Source organism: Sorex araneus, chromosome 7 (assembly GCF_027595985.1).
Source record: "Sorex araneus isolate mSorAra2 chromosome 7, mSorAra2.pri, whole genome shotgun sequence".
Lineage (NCBI taxonomy): Eukaryota > Metazoa > Chordata > Mammalia > Eulipotyphla > Soricidae > Sorex > Sorex araneus.
The window spans coordinates 28394753-28409970 of NC_073308.1; positions in this window are offsets into that span (position 1 = coordinate 28394753).

Below are 15218 nucleotides of genomic sequence, written 5' to 3' on the forward strand. Positions count from 1 at the left end.
AAAAAAACAGCTGGCATGAGTCCCAGAAAATAAGGTCTATCTATAACTTTTAGGAATGTAGTTATTTTTTTTTGGTATTTCCTTTAAACCTTATCATTAGAAATATAACATTCCCCAGTAGATAATCCCACCAATGATTAGATTGCTAAGATTCTGGGCCCCTATAGTACATCTTCTGTCATTTTGTACCCTTGAGCAGCAATGGGCATTGCAAATAGACGTCATTTTATTTCTTTCTATAAATGCAAAAAAAGGATTTCAAAGATGGGGTGATGGTGCTGAATAGTTGACTTTCAGTTAATCCACAGAGTTCTTAACTCGGGGAGGCCTGACTTAATCAGAGGAAACACTTAAAGGACTCAGAGTGAATACGTACCTTCCAGGGGAGGTAACCACGATCACGCAGCCTCCCAGATCGAGGCTCACTCATTGAACTCTGGCTGTGCTGAGCCCAGAGATTTCCCCAAATGTGGGGAACTCAACTGCAGACTTAGAGATAGAGGGGTGGCTGTGTCAAAGTGAGGACAAAATCTCTGGTTGTATTTTCTGTTTGTTTTGTGGCCACTCCTATCACAAGGTAAGCACCCAACCCTTACCCCCGTACTGAAGCCCCAGCCTTCTTGCTTCTATAAACAAAACCAGTATGTAGTAGATGAGGTCCCACAGCAGAGAATGGCAGGCAGTCCTTATGCACTTGTGTAAGTCTGGTGAACTGTCAAGAAGAAAGATGGGACCTCAGTTCTATAATAACAAGCAACTGTGTTCAGTCAGCAGCTGACGAGCTGGGAGGAAAACTATGGACCTTAAATGAGATTAGGGCTCTCAGAATCTTAATCTAAGCAGTTAATCTAAGTTTAACTGCTTAACACCTCCGAGACTCTGAGAAGAAAACCTAGTTACTCTGTGCCAAATTCCTGGCCTCAGGTAAATAAAAGATAATGAATGGGTGTTGCAGTTAGATGCTAAGTTTGTGGTCAGTCTGTCCTCAAGTGTAGAAAATGTACAGAGTTGAGCTAGCTAATACCCTTAGTAGTCACATTTCCAGGTTGGATCAATAGCACAGCGGTAGGGCGTTCACCTTTCATGCGACTGACCTGTGTTCTGATTCCTCCACCCCTCTCGGAGAGCCCGACAAGCTACCAAGAGTATCGCGCCTGCACAGCAGAGCCTGGCAAGCTACCCGTGGCATATTATATATGCCCCAAACAGTAACAATAAGTCTCACAATAAGAGACATTACTGGTGCCCGCTCGAACAAATCTGAGTCACATTTCCACTCCAGGCTGTGTCCACCTTGCAGGTCCCTCCCTGCCTTTAAAAAGAAACGGAACTTTTATGTGGATGGTTTATACTCATGTATTTAGGTGAAAGGACTTTTGAACTAAGATTGAGAACTTAAGTTAGGAGATAGGGTGATAATAAACCCTAAGTATATTCATTCACACTCCTCCTCTCAAAAAAAAATTCTAAATTATTTTACTTCAATTAATCACTCTATCACTGTATCACTGTCATCCCGTTGTTCATCAATTTACTCGAGTGGGAGCCATTAATGTCTCCATTCATCCCAGCCCTGATATTTTAGCAGCCTCTCCTTACTTGTTTTATCCCAAGGATTGGAGGCTCTTTTCAGGGCCAGTGGAATGAGAGCTGTTATTTGTTACTGTATTTGGCATATCGAATACGCCATGGAGACCTTGCCAGGCTCTTCTGTGCAGGCATGATACACTCAGTAGCTTGTCAGGCTCTTCAAGAGGCATATATATATTTCCCTTTATGATGATGTGTCACGCACCGGAAGGTATTCATTATAACATGCTAGATTCTGAATTTCAGCATGTAATTCTGTTTTTTTGTCTTCCTGAATTTTCTGTGAGTATAAATGTGCTCGTTACAAGGGCAGCATTGTGTTTCATTTTGAGATTTGAGAGATATCTGTAAAATCATGTTTAAGCTATTCAGCAATGAAATGCTACTCTGTGTATAGTATCATTTTCAGAATGGCTTTATGACTCATATGTCTCAGACATTAATTAGAATTCAAAGCTGAAAATTTTAATTCTGACAGTATCACTACATCACTGTCATCCTGTTTTTTATCAGTTTACTCACGTGGGCACCAGTAATGTCTTCATTGTGAGACTTGTTACCATTTTTGGCATATCGAATACACCACGGGTAGCTTGCCAGGCTCTGCCATGCGGGTGAGATACTATTGGTAACTTGCTGGGCTCTTGGAGAGGGGCGGATTTATTCATGGAAAGATATATTTTTGGGGGGCTTGGGGTTTGGGTCACACATGGCTGTTCTAAAGCCATTCAGCTGGCTCTGTGCTTTAGAGTCAGTGATGTTTTGAGGACCCCATGCATGGCCCTGCAGATTTGAAACAGGTCAGCGCTGTGGAGAGCAAGCTCCTGAACCTTGAAGAAAATACTAAAAAAAGGTAACAATGCTTCTATAAAATTTTCATATCAAAAATTATCTCAATCATATGTCATAGTTTATGAATTGTCTAGGCAACTAGTAAAATTAGATGTTCATTTATACATAATGGTTAACTTAAGATACACTCACAAATATGTGTTCATTATATGATAGTTGGAGATACACACAAAGCATACCTATTAGTGAACACAGGTTTTTACATATATATATATTCATGCAATCATGTCCCTCATCAAATTTTCATTAATTTAAGCATCTATAATGCTTTATAAATACATTATTGCTCCTACATCTAATTATCACTTAGCTGTATTCAATTTATTATTTCATGTTCTATTTATATCCAGATTTCTGACTATATCTACATATTGTTAAACAATGTATTATTTTATTTAAAGGGCTAAATGATATAATCCATCACTGTCACATTTAACATGTACACCAGAAAAAGCCACATCTCCCATTAATGGCTTTGAAGTTGTTTTTCTCCAGTCCTGATTCCAGCCTATGAAATTTCTGGCAAATGAAATGTATTTTAGTTGCTTGCCAATTCTTTCGATTTTCTTCTCATTAGTAGCACTGTCTCATGAAATTTGTGTGTTTTTTAACTTTGTTATTTTAGAAGTGAATAGTCATTCTGTAGAGTGAGTATATGTTGGGATTGCATGCTGATTCTGTTCTGGATAAATACTTCTCAGGGACACCAATGGACTTAGATTGCCCTCATAGTGTATGCGAATAGGATGTATGGGATGGTGATGTGGATGCATAGTACTGATCACTGCATCACTGTCATCCTGTTGTTCATCGATTTGCTCCATCGGGTGCCAGTAAAGTCTTAATTTGTCTCTGTCACATGCTAGTGTAGCTCAATGGCATCTGCTCACTCCAGGAACACGAAGAGCACATTGTTGTTACCATTTTTGTCATATCAAATATGTCATGGGTAGGTTGCCAGGCTCTGCCGTGTGAGGGAAAAAAATAAAATAAAATAAAAGTAGTATACTAATATAGTACTACTAATATAGTACTGATAGTAGTCTTATTATTTTGAGGCACTAGTGTTTGCTTTTCTCTACTGAAAGTTATTTTTACCATTTAAAATTAATGACTAATTTATGATATTCTCTTTGTCTATCTAACATTCTGCTGCTTTTCTGACTAACTCATATAGTTGCACAATATATTATTATTTAAAAATGCATAATAATTGCTAATTGATCAATTGATTCTCTTCTTCATGAAAATATGTAATATATACACTTATTGTTGTAAAAATAGAGCACGTTTTTAGAATAAGCATGTGTATATGCCTAATAGAATATAAAGCATGAATTCAGTTTTTAGTTACAATCTATTTATAATTCATTCTATTTAATCTGGCATACTTGGGGCTGGACATGTAGTACAGTGGGTAGGCTCTGCCTTGTACTCCGCCGATACAAGTTCAATTCTGGGCACCACATAAGGTCCCCCAAGATCCACCAAGAATGATCCCTAAGTGCAGCGCTAGAAGTAGGCCAGGAGCATGACCCCCAGACAAAAATTAAGTGACAAACTTTTACCAATTAAAAAAAAAATACTTCCTCAGATGAAACTTCCACAGACCCTTTAGACAAGTCTTTATGATTTTCTGATACTTTTTAGGTTTTTTTGGTTGCTCATTTGAAGGCCATATCTGGCAGTACTCAGGGCTTGTTCCTGTTCTAGGAATGGAACCCAAGTTATCTCTGTGCAAGGCAAGTGCCTACCCAATGGACTATCTCTCTGGCCCTGAAGTCTTCGTTTCTTGCCCAGGAAAATTTTCAATTTTCAAAGTTTTTCAGAGTTCATAGGAAAGCCACCAAAAAAAGTTGGTTTTAAAATGTTCTCTGTAAAGTTTGAACTATTATTTAATTAAATCATTCTATAAACCTGATCAGGACAATAATTATTCCATGGCACCAGTTTCATCAAACTTAAAAAGCCCTGTGGAAATATTTGAAATCTTCTGTGACTCATTTTTAATTTCATTAATTCCATTAAAAGGAAAAAAATAGTGACTTAGTACATATCAGAAACACATGGTTGGATCAGTAGGTCAAGACAGAATATCAAATTATCTTTCTCCCTTAGAAATAATGAAAACACATAGCAAAATGAGAGTCAAATGATAAAAGGAATATTAATAGAACATGAGAAAACTTGAGACTTTTATGAGTGTTCTCTTCCAATAGGTTGGAACACTAATTTATTCATAATTAATTCAATATTTTACTTATTCCCAAAGACTTATTATGTTTTTACTATATCATGGATTAAAGATAACTGTCCTTAAAGAAATTATTAAAATTAAAATTAATAAAATGAAATAAAATAAAAATAAATGAATATAATTAAAATTAATAAAATTAAAATTAAAGATAACTGTTTACCATTATCATAGAATTATAAGCAATAAATATGTATTACAAAGGGTAATTAGAGACTGATGAACAGAGTGACTTAAATGCTTTTTTAACCTTGGCATTTTAGCAGCAATGTTTTGTTAGAGCAGAATAAAATAATACGTGCGATGCAATCCCTGCCTTTAAGGACCCAATTTCTAATAAAACATGTTATTATATTGTTTTGCTTTTCTGCCCAAAAACTATTTTGCTTTCTTAAATTAATTTTTGTTTAAAATATTGATGCATTCCATAATATCATTGTTTTTAATTTTGTGTGTAATCCAGTAAAACATTTAATGTACTATTAACTTTGTACAACTAGGAAAAATAACCACCATATATAAAAACTGCTTAATGATGCATTCAGCTCAATTTTTGTAAATGGCCAAATGCTGTATATGGTTATTAGAGGTTATCAGGTTATGTTAATGTCCATGGTCTGAAATGTTCCTTGGATTTTATATTGACATGAATACCAGAAAATAGCTTATGAGTCTGGAACCACAAACTACAACAAGAATAATAGCAAAATACTAATTGCAATTCATCTAATTTAAATTCTAATTTTAATTAGGAAATAGATGAAATGGAATAAATTAGAAATAAAAATCTAATTTTAATTTAACTACAAAATCATATTACATTTCCTTAGTCAAATACAATTTTATGGGCAGCCTTTTAAAAGTGAATTAGATGTTGCCAATATTCTACCTGCCATCAAATTTAAAACATTAAAGATAACACCTTTAATTAAAATCCTCAACTGGTGATAAAAGGGCTATTATAATAACTTCTTTTATGATAGTGATAATCTGCTTTATTTATTTGTGTGACTTATTAATTGAGAGTAACAATGTTCTTCATATTTGTAACAGTTTACAGCACAACTGTTCTAAAGAAAATAGCCCCATAGTTTGGAAAGCTTGTATCTAAACAGATTAAAACTTTATCCTGTTATATACAAATTTCACTACTTCAACCTGAGCAAATACAGATTTTTAGTTGAGTATTTAGTTGCTACACTAAAAATGCAGAAGTGCATACATGACTTCTGAGATTATGTTCAGTTTACAGTTACATGCTTGAATTTATTGATGAAATAGTTATTTATACCACCTTAGATAATGTGATTCATTGCCATAATATTCTTTAATTTAAATAAAAACAAATATTTATTTGACATATTAATCAGATTTTTTCATTACCAATTAATAGTTGTGATGGAATTATAAACATCTACACCAAATTTTTGGGTAATCGTTAGGGTGTAGGTGTTGTTTGTGCAAAAGCCAGAAGTGATCATGGAGTAAGCTTACTCCTGGCTCTTCGCTCAGGGATTACTCCTTGGGGTGCATGGGGGAATGTATGGAATGCCAGTGGATTGAACCTGGGTTGTCTGCGTATAAGGCAAGCCTTCTAGTGCTGTACTGTCTCTGCATCTCCAAAGTCAATATATTCTATACATATTTTGTAATATGTTATACTCATCTCTTACCAATGTTTGTTTTTAATATAAAATATTACACGAAGAGAAAATAAAACATGGTGTCAAATAAGCTAATTATTGAAAAGTAAGGAGTAAATTCATTCAAATTATAAAAATTATTTACCAAACCCACTACAATTTTTTTTTTGCTTTTTTTTGGGTCACACTCGGCAATGCACAGGGGTTACTCCTGGCTTTACACTCAGGAATCACCCTTGGCGGTGCTCAGGAGACCATATGGGATGCTGGGAATCAAACCCGGGTCAGCCGCGTGCAAGGCAAACGCCCTACCCGCTGTGCTAAAACTCCAGTCCCCCACTACAATTTTTTATAACAACATTTTAGTTTACAATGAGGAATATTGTTTTCTTTATTCTGCCATATAAGTAGAACTATAAGAGTAAAAAGTTGTGGGAATTGATGCTCTTTATTCAAATATTTTATTAGTATATATTGTTTCAAGATATTATTGTTAACATAACTTCACTCAAGGCAATATTTGAAAATAAACATTAATTCTATAAAGAGCTCCTCTTTGTATTTTTATGATAAAGATTAAGTTGAAAATTCATGAAAGTTATTTGATTATTTAAGCATACTAAATTAGCAAACATATAAGACGATTTTCAAGGTTATTTTGTCTTACTGCTACTTGCATTCTCTTATCTAAATGCATACAACTTTCAGCCTGAACAAGCATTTGTATTCACTCTTCAAATTATGTATGTACACTTGACTTAGCTCCACTATGAGAATGTAACATAAACAAGAAAATCTGTATAACAAACTGAAGCCATAGAAATAAAATATTTTTAGTGTTCCGTGATTTCTTTAATAGAGCATAATAAAATCAATAGCTGAAAGAGAACTTTAAAAATAGTAAGAATATTTTTCTCTAATAAATTTTGCATTTGCCACACATGGGAAGTGTATTTTAAGAAGGCTATGATTTTTAATAAGATACTTTCCTAAGACATAATGACATCAAAGTAAATAGCTGAAGCAGAGTTGTGTTAAATGAAACTTCTTCAGCTGAAATCAGAGCAATTCAGATAGAAAAATCTTCCCCACACATGCCTGGCTATTTTAAGATGACTTCAAATATATGTGAGGTTATTTTGTAATAACTTCAAAAGTCACAAGATAAGATCTAATCAGTGAGCAATGTTTCTAAAGGTCATAACTATATTGTTGGTTATATCATTCCTAAACTTTCTCTGACTGCTCATCTGTTCACACAAATCTGTTAAGGGCGCATCTCCAGATCCATATGAGCAATACATCTGTTATACTTCATCAGGTTGAAATAGAACAGCACTAAACAACATGTACTTGCCCAACTTGGTTTCAAGCTCTGGAAAGCCTGGTGGTCAGTTGTTGAGATCCTTTATTAAAGAGACAGTCATTTTATTAGCTCACTGAAATGTGGTCTCCATATAGGAATAAATGCTCCTACCCATGAAAACAAAAATATCAAGAAGTGAAATGATTAAAAATGAATATATTATTAAATTGCAAAGACTGTTTTGACATAAAATATAAGTAATGTGATAAAATGATTTTCACTCATTGAAATACCTTAGCTTTTAGGGCTGGAGAGAAAGTACAGCAGAAATGGGGCATTTGCCTTGTACACCGAAGACCGGGATTGCTTCCCTGACACTGAATATGGTACCCTGAGTCTGCCGGGAGGGCTCTCTAAACACAGAGATAGGAGTAAGTCCTGAGCTTCACTGGGTGTGCCCCTCCCCAACACTTCCAAAATAAAAAAAAAAAAGGAAAATGGTAAAGAAATTGACATGCAGTCAAATGTGTAAATCCTTACAGTCTCAGATTTGTGGAACATATTTCTGTCAAGGGCCATTGGATATTTGGGACATTATCCAGAAACCATAACGTGCAGGTAGATGGCCACAGGCAGAGAACAAGAAGCAGATGTGTCTATGCTGTGTTATTCCAGGGCCAAACCAAGAGCTTGTGTGGGCCATGTACTTACATACATTTAGGTAAAGAATAAAGTGACAATGCTTTGAAATATGTCTGGGGCGCAAGCAGTTGAGTTGAGCAAAGGAGACTCAATTGACTTACACTTAAAATTTAAATTGTGTGTAGTAAAAAAGCAAAAGGTACCATAATGTGTAACTTAAATAGAACAATTATACTTATGACAAAGTCTGAAGTTGCTTCCATAGCACAGCGATTGGACCTTCGCCTTTCACGCAGCCAACCTGTGTTCGATTCCTCCACCCCTCTCGGAGAGCCTGGCAAGCTACCAAGAGTATCGAGCCCACACAGCAGAGCCTGGAAAGCTACCCGTGAGTATTGGATATGCCAAAAATAGTAACAATAAGTCTCTCAATGAGAGACGTTACTGGTGTCCACGTGAACAAATCGATGAGCAACGGGATGACAATGACAGTGCCAGTGAAGATGTTTATCCACCCACTTTCTGCTTCTGCTTCCACTTGGCATCTTCCCAAGCCCTACCTTGGATTGAAGAGGTATTCTTATTCTTCAGTAATCTAATATAGTGCTAAAGAATATGATTTCTCACATAATTTTATTTTTAGCTAAATAGCACAAAAACTCCACTGTGTTTAATGTAAGAATTGATATTGAATAACTCTTCCTGCAGTATAAAGCTTTATGGAATATGGGGCATTTGAAAGGTGTATGGTTCCCCATCAGTAATACAGGGAAGCAAGAAGGTTAGGGGAGAATGAGTGTATCTGACTGAGTATGGGAACTTTGGAATAGAAGTTAAAAACGTTACATTAATGTACAGATGTAATCACTATTTTTGTTTTGTTTGGGGCTACACCCAAAGATGCTCCGGGGTTATATTACATCTGGCTCTGTACACAGTAATTACTCCTGTCTGTGCTCAGGAGATCATGTGAAATGCCGGGGATCAAGTCAGGATCAGCCTTGAGCAAATGAATTGTCTCTCTCCAGCCCCTAAATAGTCAATTTCAACAAAATGTTACATAGATCTTGAAGCAAAATAATTGATTGCTCAATAGTTTACTAGTTAGAAATTGATCTTTGTATAACTTTTCTTTTACATGGTCTCTCTTTAATTTTATTTTTTAAATAAAGAACAGAAGAGATTTATCTTGCACTGGGCTGACCTTGGTTTGGACCCCTGCACCCCGTGTGAACCCCCAGAACCTCCAGGAATGATCCTTGTCTGCAGAGCCAGGACTAAGCATTGAGTACTACTAGATGTGGTAACCAAACTTGTCACTTGTATCACTTGTCATCCCGTTGATCTTTGATTTGCTCAAGCGGGCCCCAGTAATGTCTCCATTCGTCCCTGTCACGTGCTAGTGTAGTACAATGGTATCTTCTCACTCCAGGAACTTGGAAAGCCTCATATTGTTCATTCAGGGTTTTGACAAGGAAGTCAGACCATCTCGTAGGTGGGCAGCCACACGGTCTTTTGATATCCTGTGGAGTACAGTCAATGACAGCTCTAGACTAGCATTCATCTCTAAATTACATGTCAAGCCCAGCTGATTTTTGACGCCTTGGCAAATTAGACAGCATCCCTGATTCTTGATCGTCGAAGGAGGTCGGAACTCTGGATTCCTTCTCTCACTTGCGTGAAATGTGCTAATCCAAGCATAGCTCTTTCTATTCCTCTTTGGGAGACCTGAATAGCATTCTCATCCTGTTTGCATAGGGCCCAGGTCTCTGAGGCCTATGTTAGTGCACGGAGAGCTATGGAGTCAAAAAGATGTGCCCAGAGCCGGAAGTTTTTCATTCTCTTAACCACTTCTTGGATGCTCTTGAGGGCGTTCCACGATGCTCTCTTCCTCCTGCTCAGTTCTGACACCAAGTCGTTCCTCAAGTTGAATTCTCGACCCAGATACATACAGTTGCTGCATTTGGAGATGTTCGTTCTGTTGAGAGCAAATGTAACGTCAGGGGCTAGTTCGTTTTTCATGAACATTGTTTTGCTGAGATTCAGCTGCAGTCTGACCTTTCCACACTTGCTGTCAAAGTCGGCCAGCATTTGTGCCTCTTGGCTAATGTTTGGTGTTAATAGAATTATGTCATCAGTGAAGCAGAGGGGGTATAGTTGCCGACCATCTGTCTTCACTCCCATTCCTTCCCATTCCAGTCTTTTCATGATGTTCTCAAGGTTGGCACTGAAGAGTTTTTGTGAAATGGTATCACCCTGCCAAACCCCTCTCTTTATGTTGATAATTACTTCCTTGTAGAATGGTGAGATCCTGGTGGTGAATCTTTAATACAGCTTGTGGAGAATCTTGATGCACTATCAACCTGGCTTGACAAGGGCTTCAATGACTGCTTCAGTCTCAACAGAATCAAAGGCCTTCTTTGAATCAATGAATGTTAGACAGAGCAGCATCTTGAACTCTCATGAAACTTCAGTGAGTTTGGTCATTGTGTGGATATGGTTGATCATGCTGATTCCTTTTTCGGGACCTGGCTTGCTTATATGGCTGTCCTTCACCTACTGTTCTGCCTATTCTATTCAGGATGACTCTAGTGAACAACTTGTAGATAACAGGCAGTAGGCAGATTGGGTGATAGTTGCCGATGTCACGGATGTCTCCCTTCTTGTACAACAGAATGGTCCTTCTGGTTTTCCAATGGGACGGAACCTTGCATATGCACAGGTAGCATGTGAAGAGCCGAGCCAGTGTATTGATGAGTACGGGCAGCAGATTCTTCAGGTATTCGGGTCTGACCTTGTCTGGACCAGGTTTGTACGCGTCTTTACTGACGAAATGGCATGCAGGATTTTGGAAGGGAGGACGTTGTGAATGATAAATCCATCCTGTGGAATTTGGTATGTGGGCAGGTGGACGTGGCTGTCGATGAAATCTGAGTAAAAGTTGGGAAAGTATTTGCAATGTTCACCTGTCCTCAGCCAAGTTCAAGACAAAGGTGACTGCCCTCTGACATCCTGATGGATCTAACACATCTCCCAGAAGGGCAATGGAGAGGATTATTCATGGTCCCCAAAAATAAAAAAAAATTTTTTTGAAAAAAAACTAATGTAATCATGGGCCTTGGAGAAAGTATGATGGTTGCATGTCTTTGCTCCAGATTCATGCTTTATATCCTTGGTACTCCAGACATTGAACCAGAAGTGACATCAAGCACTCAGCCAGAAGTTGTTTTGGAATAATTCCAAGTATGGCCTCCAAATCCATATGTTAATACTCTAAGCTTATCCATTACTGTCCTATTAGCTCAACCTTTTCAATAGATTCGCATATTTTCTAATAATAGTTTCAATGAATACTATAGAATATCAGTGCATCTTATTGTATATACAGAATAAATAAGTCTATTGAATTTTTAAATTAAAAAGGGATTCAAACTATATTGCTACAATTTTCAGTATGTTTTTTATATCTATCTACAGTGCTATTCAGAGCAAATTTTCAGCCATTTGTTGCCAATCATAATAATAATTTTATACTTAGAGACTCCATGGAATGCTAGAATCTCTTTTATATTTTGTAACTCTGAAATTTTTACTGTATAGCTTCCTTAATTATTATTAGCAGGTACAGTATATAATATATTACTATTTAATGTTTAATATTACCTTGTTATATAAACATATATGCAAAAGTGTATATATATTTTTATATGTTTTTATAAGCATGTCTTTGAAGAGCAAGTCTTTTCAGTAGAATTTTATGCAGAAGAGGAGTTAAGTAATGCCCAATTATATCACCTCCACAAAATAACAAAACAAATGGAATTATATGAAATGTAAAAATATAGGTAAGATTCTTAGAATTGCTTATTTAGAGTCAGCTAAATTTTAATAAGTATGTATGCATTGAAATAAATTGATTTGAACTATACATATATAGAACTTTAAATACTGTACCATCTCTTCACTATAAGAGTATTGAAATTTTGTAAACTCTGACACCACAATAAAAATGGCTGATACCAAAATAATAATCATTTTTTAAATAAAGGATTTAAGACACTTTTGGAGAGAGCAATGAATTTATTACTCACTTATGGTAATGGAAGTATAGATAAACGCATATATACAAATTGATAAAATTAAACATAAAATATTTCTGTTTTTCCTTATGAATAATATTGAATATGCCTTAAAACTCTGAAATTCTGAGGCTATGTAATATTTTTAATAATTTTAAATATTCAGATGGAAAATATCATTGCATTTTGGAAAACAAATAATGAATATTTTGTTTTTCATTTGTCAACATGAAACAACTGATTGTCTTCAATTTGAAGCATAAATAAATGTTAATAGTCCTAGAAGTTCTGATAATTAGGAACCACATTTATTTATAAATTGAAAATAGCACTATAATAATAAATGATTTATTTGGAGATTAAGATGCTAGCAAATTAATTCTTCATTATCAGTAGCAAAATCTATGGGAATATACATGGAAACTCATTAGTGTGATTATATGTGAAAGTACACAAGGAATATGAAATGAACATTCTGAATTGTAGTTTCAAAAAGACATCATGATATAGTGTGCTTTCATCTCTGTGATTGAGCTTCAGAGCCTAATAAAGTAAGACTGAAAAATGAAAGAAAGTCAGAATCTAGTTCCTGAGATGAATTGAAGAAACTTCTGTTAAAATATTTCAGTAATTTACTTTGGAGTTTATCTGGCTTGGGTCTGTCTAGTCTTTTATTAATGTCAGGAAACATTGAAAAGAGAGAAGGCAGAAATGATTTTCAAAGAAATTGATTGTGATAAATTAAAAATAGTACAATATCAATAAAGATCACAGCTTTGTCTTAAATGGAGTTAAATTTTCATCTGAAGTTTTTGTAAATGAGAAATATTCATTCAAATATAGACATCCTTTCTCTTAAAATGTAATGGCAAGCCCAGTTCTTTCTTACTCTAAAAAAAATTACCTAAAGGTATTATGTTTCTTATTTTTTTTAATTTTTAATTCCTCGAAGTATATGCATTACCAAATACCAGTGCGAGGATATCTGATTGCAAATGCTTTCTGCATTATAAGTCTTAAGAAGTGTACATCTCAAAGGTACTGTTGTTTAGACAAATCTACTGTGAGGTCAGTGTTCTCCTGTCCTTTGAGTCATGCCCTGTATTATGCTATATTCAAGTCTGTTGCTCTGAATGATTAGCTTATATACATTTATCACATGAGGGACACACATTTGCCCCTTTTTACAATTCTCTGAACAATATTTATCTTTCATGGGTACTAGGAAAAGACTACAACTTTCCTCATTCCCTTAGATAAATCTTTATCCCTTCTATCCATTGGATTATTTAAGCAAGTAACATCAAGTACTTATCAGATCTGTCCAAGTAAAGAAGGAGTGCAGTTTAAGTACTTTAGTAACTTTCTAGGCTTGTCAAAAAGGGAATTTTTATATTGTTTGCTTTGTCTTAGTTTGGTGTTGTGGACACACCTGACTGTGCTCAGGATTTACTCCTTCTTCAATGCTCAGGAGTCACTCCTAAAGTGGTGGGGAGTTGTATGTGATCCTGGTGATGGACCTGTGCCATCTGTATGCGAGACTAACACCTCATCCCCCTATACTAATATTCTGCTCCAGGAACTAGAAGGTTTAAAAAATTTTATTCTTTGATATGACCAATTCATAGAAACAATATATACTCACCTTACATCATCAATCTAATCCTATATATATGCACACATATCCTTATACATATATAAATATATGCTTTCTATACATGTATATATACATATACAAACATATATCTGTGTGTATATATATACGTATAAATATATATATATACATATATATATATATATATTTGAGAATGAACAGCAGAGTCTCATACACCCCTGCCTGGCTGTCTTCCGTGGAGCCCTTCAGAGGGGACGGGTTGAGTTTTCCTCCCCACCCCGACCAGAGTCCCAGCATCTAAAGACCTCTGGAACCCAGCCACAACCATGCTCAAGGCCAGTCTTCACAAGCTTAGATGAGCCTCACACATGAAGGAACTGGCAGAGGAACCCAGGTGTGTGGAATACGTGGCTGAGATCTCTAAGCCTGCTGAGATTGGGACTGGGCCTCTTCCACCCAGAAACCCCATTTTCCAGTAGCTAGGCAGTTACACCCACAAAATGCCCAGATGACATATAATCCCATCAATGGCCAACATCCAGAAACTATAAAACCAAACTTCCGGAAGCATGTGGCTGCATTCGGAGCCGCATGACATCTTATAGCCTAGTTCTACCTCTCAGAGGACCTGGCAAGATACAGAGAATTTCCTGCCCGCAAGGGAAAGCCTGGCAAGCTCCCTGTGGTGTACTCATCTGCCAAAAACAGTAACAATTATGTGCCCCATTCCCCTGACCCCCAAGAGCCTCTAATGCAGCACCGTTGAGAAGGATGAGTGAGGAGATACTGGTAAAATCTCAGGTTGGAACAAATGGAGACGTTACAGGGTCCGCTTGAACAAAACGATGATCAATGGAATGACAGTGTTACAGTGATGAAAATGGACTCAGCAGTTTAGTAATGTATTTTCAGAATAATTCCTTTGTTCCTTTCTTATTAAAATATATTTAAAATATTATGGTTTTGTTACCAATGTCTATTTCACTAATTTAGAAAAATTTCACTTGATATGTATTCATACAAATTTGTCATATGCTCAATGGAGTTCACTGTATTTAACTTGAAACTTTTCTAAACCTAAAGTATTATAGGCTTAAATGTTCTCTACTAATTCAATATCTCTTTGAAATCAACTCATAGGTTTTCTGATGTGTATATATGTTTATAATTATTGTGATAAATAGAATAAAAATGATTACATTATTGAAAGGCTATATAATACCCTGTTGGAAAGCAA